We start from the raw sequence: 9,766 nt of genomic DNA, 5'->3' as shown, positions 1-9,766 counted from the left end.
GTTACACCTTTGCTTCCCTGTATGTCACCCTACAGAGGTGTCTGGCGTCATTCTGCACCCCAGCTGATTCAGATACAGCTGTCTCACAGACATTTTAGTATTCTTTACTTTTTTTACTTGCTGCTTTTCTTTTCCAACAGTAAATAATAAAGGCAGCTTTGAAAAACCAACACATGCTTAATGAGGCTCAAGCTTGAGAATGACAACCCTTTTTGAATTATAAGTTTTTTTTAGTTTGTTTTTGTTTGAGATGATAATGTTATCATTTCTGCTTCATCTTTTCGGTGCTGTAAATCATAATGTAACCATGAATGGATAAAAGCATCTACTAAATTTGCAAAAATGTAAACGTATCCTTCGCTGCCTTTTATATACCACAATCCTGTGCGTTCCATTGCGTGACAGTTAAGCCAAAAAATAAAGATGGTGTCTGAAAGTTGCGGACGGTGGTCAGTTTTTTTGTGTAAATGTATGTGTAGTGGGTGTGGTTATGTAATGACGCAACGTACGAATGCGTGTCACGTAACTTCCGCTTATATTAGTTTAAATGCGGTATGGCGCGACACGGGATAGAGGTACATGGTGGTTTGGTGCTGTACTTGCGTGAACGTCTTTGCACTGCAGTTTGAGATCTCCCTCCGTCCCGATCTGTGCTGCTGATGGTTACTGGCAACAAACTTGGCTTTGCAGTTATTGAATTGGAGCTGTACGTCTCTTACCATGCTTGCCCCTGTTTGTATTGCTGACGATACCCGGTAACAAATTTGGCATCGCGATCACTGATTTGGAGCTGAACGTCTCTTATCGTGCTTCTGCTGTTCGTATTGCTGACGATATCCGGGTAGGTCGTTTGATTTATTATGTGTTATAAATAGTGCGTGTTTGTCCTTAAGTATGTGATTTTGTTTTTATGGTAGGGACGAACTTGGCAGCACAGTTGCTTTATTGGTGTTAGGAGGCATTTCATATAGGAAACATTGTGAAGGTAATGTAGTTTTTTTTTAAAAAAACAAAAATATAAAGTTACAAGCAATGGGTCTAAATGTAATGTGTAGATTTTTATAGTATATGAAATGTATTTAAATCTGTAATTGTGTTTTTAGCAGATCTACCTGGGAGCTAATATAGTAAGCCACTGTTTATCCCAGTATTGGATATTATAATCGAATGTTGTTTGTTATATTTTTCGTTTAGTTTATCATTTGAATATTGTTTATTTTCGGGTTATTTGATTCTGTTATGTGAATTACTTTTTTTGTTTATGATTGACCTTATGTGATATTGTATATTTAACTTGTTTTGTTAATCTGGGGGCCTTGTATCTGGCAGAGCAGTATTCTAGCTACCAGTGCGTGCAGTGTATTGGGTATCTAAGAGTGGGTGTATCAGCCCCTATTACATATGTTTTTGATCAACGTTTTCCACTTTTTGTCATTTCCAGCGAGAAATTAATATTGCAGTAATGAAATATCCACATAGTTATCACCAAAGCTCTCTTTATTTTGCTGTAGATCATTAAACCATTACTCTTCCTCAGAAGTCTGTCCGAAATCCGTTTCATGAGGTGCCTTCGAAAATGCTGCCTGCAAAGTCATTGCCTGATACGGCAGCGAGGCAGCAATTCACCTAAGTTTTCAGATGCAGCCATAAGCTGTCCCAAAGTCCGAATGTGCCCTCCGAAGACCGCATTCCAAGGCCGATTGCGTCACCGTGGCGCGACGAAGGCTGACGAATTTCGAAAGCAAATATGCCCTTCATTTCCCAGGAAAAAATGTCAAAACTGGCTTCATTCCAAATATCAGTACACCCTTTGACTGTGGTCTCCATTTATGTTGGAGTATTGTTGAAAGATAAGTTCCTGGACTTTTTGATAAATAACTTAATTATTTTGTGCAGATACCATATTCATAGATGTAAGAATTTATAAGTTAAACCCCACTTCAGCAGATGGAAGAATGAACTAAAGATATTTGCAGTCTCTTCATTACATGATGGACAGGAATGCCCAAAAACACGTATATGCTTTGAGCATGTTTTTGTTGTTAGAATAAGACCCTCATCCTTCCTTTTCTTTTCCTGTTTTATTCTGCTTTATGGTATGGTTATTTTTTTTGTCTTTCTATTTGGCTATATCAACACAATGTGTTCAGTTGTTGAAATATGCCTTAAAGGTTTGTAATTGAACTTGATACCTTAATGATGATAATAATTAAAATTAATAATTCCCAGGTAAATTAAGTGTACATCTGATGGACACTTCACACCCTACCATATCCCAGAATCACTTTGCGCTTAGGTTTGCAAGTGTCCTGGGACAGGTGAAGGAGTGAGTGGAAGCTGGTGGAGCTGCTCAGACAGGACATCAAACTCTATAGAGAGACAGAGGAGAGAAGAGCACAGGAGAGCAGGGAGAAAATGGAGGGATGGTTTTCTCTTCTTGAGAGAATGCTTAACAACTACATTATTTAGCCAAGAAAACAGTGGAAAAATGGGTACATTACAGTTTTTCAATATATTTATTTAAATGTCACATTGTTAGTGAAACAATTTCTGTCGTTTATTTTTGTGATGCAAGTTAAAAATAAAATGTATGCATTATTCATTTTTTTAGTGTAATTTATTTGTAAATTAGTATTTTCTGTGCATTTTGTATTTTTGTTTCGCATATTCACATGTGTAAATAAAATAAAATTAAGTACATTATTTTTAATGCAGCTTATCATTTTTTCACAAAACATTCTTTTACGTTTATTTTTTGTAAATATTTTTTTACACATTAAAACTAATTGTTCTATACATTACTGAAAGCACTTTTTACAACCATTTTAACATCAGAAAAACAACATCAGTTTGAGCCAGGCCCTGCCTCCATGTGCCTCCTGCTTCTGGGGTCTTCAGCAGGCGAATCTCTTGGTAAATGGCCAGCACCTCCTCAGAGACTCGGAGGACAATACAGTGGAACAAGGCACATGTCAAACACTTTGGAGACCACTCTGTATGATGTACCATTAGCAGACAGAAAAGAAACACCAGGCTCTGGGTTGTGGCACCCCATCACTGTTGCTGTTCACTTCTCAGAAGATCCAGCAGCACTGTCAGGGCCTTGCTGCTCAGTTGAAAACCATTCAATTAAAAACCTGTCCAGCGCTGGCACATTCAGCTTTATCCTGCAGTGCAGGGGTCTGGTCTGATTTAGGGAAAGAAGGAAAAGAGAAATTAAGAGCAATTACAATGTAATTATTACAAGAAATATTCAGGTACTTTAGTACTACTTTTAGTAACTAATGCCACATTGGTGAAAAACTTAGGATGGTTTTGCCTTAATATTACTTCTGCACTAACTACTGTGTATGTAGCATTTTACTTCTGAATTTGTTCAAGGTTATTCCATTTAAAGTTGTATCTACAACAATGCATCATCTTGTAAAAGACCATATTTTCAGTGTTGCTTGCTGTCAACGAGAAAAAAAGAAAACTTAGTACTTCATATTTGTTTGAGAATACTTAACGAATGTACTTCCTTACAATCCACCTCTTGATTATTTAAAAAATGAAGGTATCACCATTTTTTCAGAATATTAAAAAAATGTTGCTAATTATAGGCTATGAACGGCTGCATCTGAAGGACTCGGACAAGTCAAACAGCACTGTTCAGCTGTGACAGCTGCCACTGAACACTGAGCTGTACTATGCTATTTTTATATTCACAGTTTTATTTTTGCTAACCTGTCTAGGCTTACATATGATCACCATGGTCAAAACAATAAAGTATATAAGATCGCACCTTTGTAAGATATCAGTCTGCATTTGAACTGCTACGTTTGAGTGTATTTTGTAGTTTTTCATGTATCATTACATTATTGAAGTAAGCTCCAAGTCAATTCCTGCATTAAAAGTTGTAATTCGACAAAGGACATACCAAACCAGTGTATTTTACCTGGCCTCGGTCTTGCCTTAGCCTGAGGTACATCATCGTCTCCTCCATTATAACGTTAAACAAAAACAAAAATGTCCTCTTGTCAGCTTTCCTCTCGCACCGTTGCTATGCGACAGAGCGTTGATCGTGAACCTCTGTTGTCGCAATTATCCAGCGAAGGCGGGAGCGTCCTTCACGCACTTCGGAGTTCGGAGGCCTGGCCACACTTTAGGCCGCTTACTACATGCTATTTGAGTAATCTCTCTAGTAAGTAATGGCCCAGTCATCCACTAAAATGTTTGTCAAACTTGATGAACGTAACATGTTGTGAATGTTATGTATGTGAATAAAACGACTCTCAGGGACTGTTGGAAACGTGCTCTATATAAATGCATTATATTTGACCTAACATTGAAATTATATTTTTCTAATTCTGTCAAAATTATTGAAATCATTGTTTAGACAATGTTTTATTTATTTATTATTTTCCAATATGATTTGGATCGGAAACAGAGAAGGCTTGCCCTTTAGGCAATCAACTCAAAACTTTCGGAGTAAAAAAGATTTAATTAATTAATCAAAATAAATTCTTAACATACACTTTTATAGAGGAGAATAGAAATAAATTCAAAACATCCAAATTACAAGACAGAGGATCAATATTTCAGGATCATATAGGGACCATTTCTGAGCTTTCTATTAGAAATTAGGATTTTGTTTTTCATGTTGTAATCATATTTCTTTACTCTCTGGAATCAGTTGGAGTTCTGGAGCACAAGAAGCATTGATCTGGAAGCAAATGTTTATAATTAACTCATTACACACCAACTCTTGTGAGCTATGGGGAGAGTGGCCAGGACTCCTTCAAGCCACTCCTTGAAGATAATCAGGTATGCTTTGACTAATTCACTTGGTGGCTTGTGTAGAGTATCTTAAGTGCTCATTATCATTGTCCTAACACCTCTACAAAAAGTGTAAAAAGTATGCATTCAAATACCTCATTAAGTACCATGGGGAAAGTAGTGAGGAGCTTTCCCAAGACGATCTGTTATGTTTGCTTGTGTCAACAGAATTCACATGAATCTACTCAGAAAATCTAAGATACATGTTTGATGTTTTCACAAATTTTTAAACTTTGATGAGATTAAGCTGTTAAGGGGTGCACAATTTTAAAGTCGCTAGCTTGATTTTATATGACTGTAAAAGCAGTAATTATCTGTAATAATTGAGCTGTAATTTCAGTGTGCTGAAATTTTTTTCCCTCTTAGTTTAAAATTAGGTAAGTATCCAAAGATATTTTTTGTCCTTGTTTTTCACTGCTATTGTCATATTTAACCACTGGATGGCGCAATATTTTAAAATACAACTTAAAAAAATGCTAAGGTGGAATCTTCTTTTTAAAATAAACAAACTGACCAAATAATAGGACAAATACAAATAATGAAATTTGTATTTTTTGAGGGGGGTTTGGAAGATCCACTTCTGTATTCCATATATATATATATATATGTGTGTGTGTGTGTGTGTATATATATACAGTACAGACCAAAAGTTTGGACACACCTTCTCATTTAAAGAGTTTTCTTTATTTTCATGACTATAAAAATTGTAGAGTCACACTGAAGGCATCAAGGGCTATTTGACCAAGAAGGAGAGTGATGGGGTGCTGCGCCAGATGACCTGGCCTCCACAGTCACCGGACCTGAACCCAATCGAGATGGTTTAGGGGTGAGCTGGACCACAGACAGGAGGCAACAGGGCCAACAAGTGCTAAGCATCTCTCGGGGAACTCCTTCAAGACTGTTGGAAGACCATTTCAGTTAACTACCTCTTGAAGCTCATCAAGAGAATGCCAAGAGTGTGCAAAGCAGTAATCAAAGCAAAAGGTGCCTACTTTGAAGAATATGACATATTTTCAGTTGTTTGACACTTTTTTGTTATGTATATAATTCCATATATAATTCCACATGTGTTAATTCATAGTTTTGATGCCTTCCGTGTGAATCTACAATTTTCATAGTCATGAAAATAAAGAAAACTCTTTGAATGAGAAGGTGTGTCCAAACTTTTGGTCTGTACTGTATATATATATATATATATATATATAGATATATATATATATAGATATATAGATATAGATATATAGATATATAGATATATAGATGTATTTAGATCTGGGCCCGTATTCACAAAACATCTCAATGGCAGCTCAATCTAATGTTAGCCTAGAAAAAGTGTGCAGTTCACGTGCAGAGTGTGGAGCTAAACAGCTAAACAAATTTTTTTTTGGTCATACAGATAATAGTAATGCATCTGTTGTATCTGTAAAGACTCTAGGTTTATTAGTGTGCAATAAGAATAACAACGCAAGACTGTGTTTTTGTAAAATAATGAAAGCTATGATGTGTTTTCTGTCGTCTCGGACTCTTGTGAACTTGAGCGCGTCACTTCGAAACTTTGTGTATGCTTGTCTTATTACAGAAATGAAAAATATATCTATAGCGAGTGAAACTTTTAAACTAACCAATGCAATAAACAGCACTCTCTTCAACCCTTAATACCTATGGCTGAAGTTCCCTTGTGCAAGGCACTGAACCCCCAGTTTCTCCCCGGGCGCTGGATATATAGCTGCCCACTGCTCCGGGTGTGTGTTCATTTCTCACTGCTGTGTGTGTGCACTTGGATGGGTTAAATGCAGAGCACCAATTCCGAGTATGGGTTAACATACTTGGCAAATGTCACGACTTTCACATTGACTAATTGTTTACAAGAAGCATACATAAGAGGCTGAAAATTAGCTGAATATATAGCCTACTTGTTTAATTATTGACACTTAGCCTGCATTTTTAAACCTTTATTTGAATATGGCAACATCATATTTGCGCTCTACAATATTTCTACGATTAAATCTCTGACAGAGGCTATCAGCCAATCACTGCGTACTTAGTAAGTATACTGACGAAATCCATAGCAACAAGGTCAACCCCGCCCTTACTCTTAGCTTAAGACTTTTGTCTATTCCTTAGTAAAAGTTTGTTTCAGCAGCTTTGTGAATAGGTTTTAAGAGAAAACCCTTAGCTAAAAACTTTAACTGCTTTTTAGGAGAACTCTTAGTGCTAAGATAAAATGTTTTGTGAATAAGGGCCCTGATTTTCTATTTATGGAATACAGAAGTGGACAAGGTGATGGTCTTTCATAAGTTTGCCCCAAGGGTTGTCCACAAGGAGGCACTAGTATGCTGTTCAGCTCCTCAGGAAAGGTGAAAATATTTGATTGACTACACAAATTAAGAAAATGAGTATGAAATATATAGTATTATTGTACTGTCTTATTGTAACTTTTATTTATTCAATTTCTGCACATTTTATTGTTAAGCTTACAAAGAAACATGAAGCATAACTAAACCCTAAAATAATAGCTGTGACATAACGTTCATGGTAAGAGTTTGTGTAAGAGCTTTATAATTAAGCTATGTGGCAGGTCTCTTGATTTACTGCTGCTGGAGCTACCTTTTGAATATGCATGCAGAAACTTGCTGACTGCCAAGAGGTGCAGTTGCTGCTGCCTGTCATGTGACACAGCATGCTATTTTGACAGAAGAAGATTAGATTCTTTTGAGAATGTTTGCTAGGAAGGAATAACAGTATAGTGTTATTATATAGTGTCAGTGTTATTTTGGACTGTAAATATCTTAATGCAATGCAAGAAAAATTATATTTTTCTTTCTTCATTTATGTTATAAAAGATCTTTGCGTTAGTCATAAAATAACTTGACCACAGTCACACTGTAGTACCTCTGAAGTGATTGTCTTTGTCCATGCAGCTGCCATTTATGTCACCCCCATCACCAAATGCCTTCCCAGGCAGTGCATCCCTGAAATGACCTTATTTTGACACAAAGCCAGCAACACAAGCAGGAATTGTAGAGTCCAGTAGAAGCCTTCATGTTTGTGTTGCATGTAATGATTCACAGAGTCCACAACATCCCAAAACTTGGTGGCCTCATCCCAACTTTTAGCTCCCAATACCCAAATTTTATCACTTTTATCCATCTAAAACCAGTTTGTAGCTGTAGTACATTTGGTGACAATCCTGTGTATGAAAAACACGTCCCTGTTTTATTGTAGGAAAGGAACCAAGTGGCAGTACTAAGTTTCCCAAACTTGAATTTAGAAGGCCGCAGCTGTTCGTCTGTGAAACATGAGCTTCCCCTCTTGGAGACATGATACCATTGCCACCTCTTGGTGAGGGAGACAGAAATGGCTGCTGTTTAAATCACATCTTTAGACTACAGTGATGGACTACCAAAATAAACCCATGTGTGCCATACAAGAGCAAGACAATCTCCGTCACTGAGTGGAACACAAATTTCCATTTCCTCCATTTGTTTTAAGGAGTTTCAAAAGGTTTAGTAATGTATTTGCATAGATCATGGCATTATTTGACTATTAACAGACTTTCATGTATGAAAGCCATATCCAGGTTAATCTATATATAAAATTAATACTTCAGTGTTTCAGATACAAAAATAATATCATCACTTTTAATAACTACAGTGAAACATATTGCTGTATTTCTAGTTCCTGCGATGGGACCACAGCTGCCTGTAATATAGAGGTGCAACTCAATAAATTAGAATGTCGTGGAATAGTTCATTTATTTCAGTTCAACTCAAATTGTGAAACTCGTGTATTAAATAAATTCAATGCACACAGACCGATGTTGTTTAAGTCTTTGGTTCTTTTAATTGTGATGATTTTGGCTCACATTTAACAAAAACCCACCAATTCACTCAATAATTCATCTCATCAATTCATCGCATCAAATTATAATACTTCAAAGACCAATAAAAAATGTTAAAAAATTAGTGTATTGTTGGCCTTCTGGAAAGTATGTTTGTTTACCGTACATGAACCCAATACTTGGTAGGGGCCCCTTTTGCTTTAATTTCTGCCTCAATTCGGTGTGGCATGGAGGTGATCAGGTTGTGGCACTGCTGAGGTGGTATGGAAGCCCAGGTTTCTTTGACAGTGGCCTTCAACTCATCTGCATTTTTTGGTCTCGTGTTTCTCATTTTCCTCTGGACAATACCCCATAGATTCTCTGTGGGCTTCTGGCCTGGTGAGTTTGCTGGCCAGTCAAGCACACCAACACCATGGTCATTTAACCAACTTTTGGTGCTTTTGGCAGTGTGGGCAGGTGCCAAATCCTGCTGGAAAATGAAATCAGCAAAAAGCTGGTCAGCAGAAAGAAGCATGAAGTGCTCCAAGTGCTCCAAAATTTCTTGGTAAACGGGTGCAGTGACTGCATTTCAAAAAACACAATGGACCAACACCAGCAGATGACATTGCACCCCAAATCATCACAGACTGTGGAAACTTAACACTATGAGCTTCTCCACCCTTCCTCCAGACTCTAGGACCTTGGTTTCCAAATAAAATACAACACTTGCTCTCATCTGAAAAGAGGCATTTGGACCACTGGGCAACAGTCCAATTCTTCTCCTTAGCCCAGGTAAGACGCCTCTGACGTCACACTATTCCACACTTTTTCCTTCTACTCAACATTCTGTTAACAGTCTTGGATACAGCACTCTGTGAACAGCCAGCTTCTTTGGCAATGAATGTTTGTGGCTTACCCTCCTTGTGTAGGGTGTCAATGATTGTCTTCTGGACAACTGTTGTGTCTTCCCCATGCTTGTGAAGAAACTGAGAGACCATTTTGAAGGCTCAGGAAATCTTTGCAGGTGTTTTGAGTTGATTAGCTGTCACCATATTCTAATTTGTTGAATTGGTGGGTTTTTGTTAAATGTGAGCCAAAATCATCACAATTAAAAGAACCAAAGACTTC

Source organism: Carassius carassius, chromosome 19 (genome assembly GCF_963082965.1).
Source record: "Carassius carassius chromosome 19, fCarCar2.1, whole genome shotgun sequence".
NCBI lineage: Eukaryota > Metazoa > Chordata > Actinopteri > Cypriniformes > Cyprinidae > Carassius > Carassius carassius.
This window is presented reverse-complemented; position numbering follows the sequence as displayed.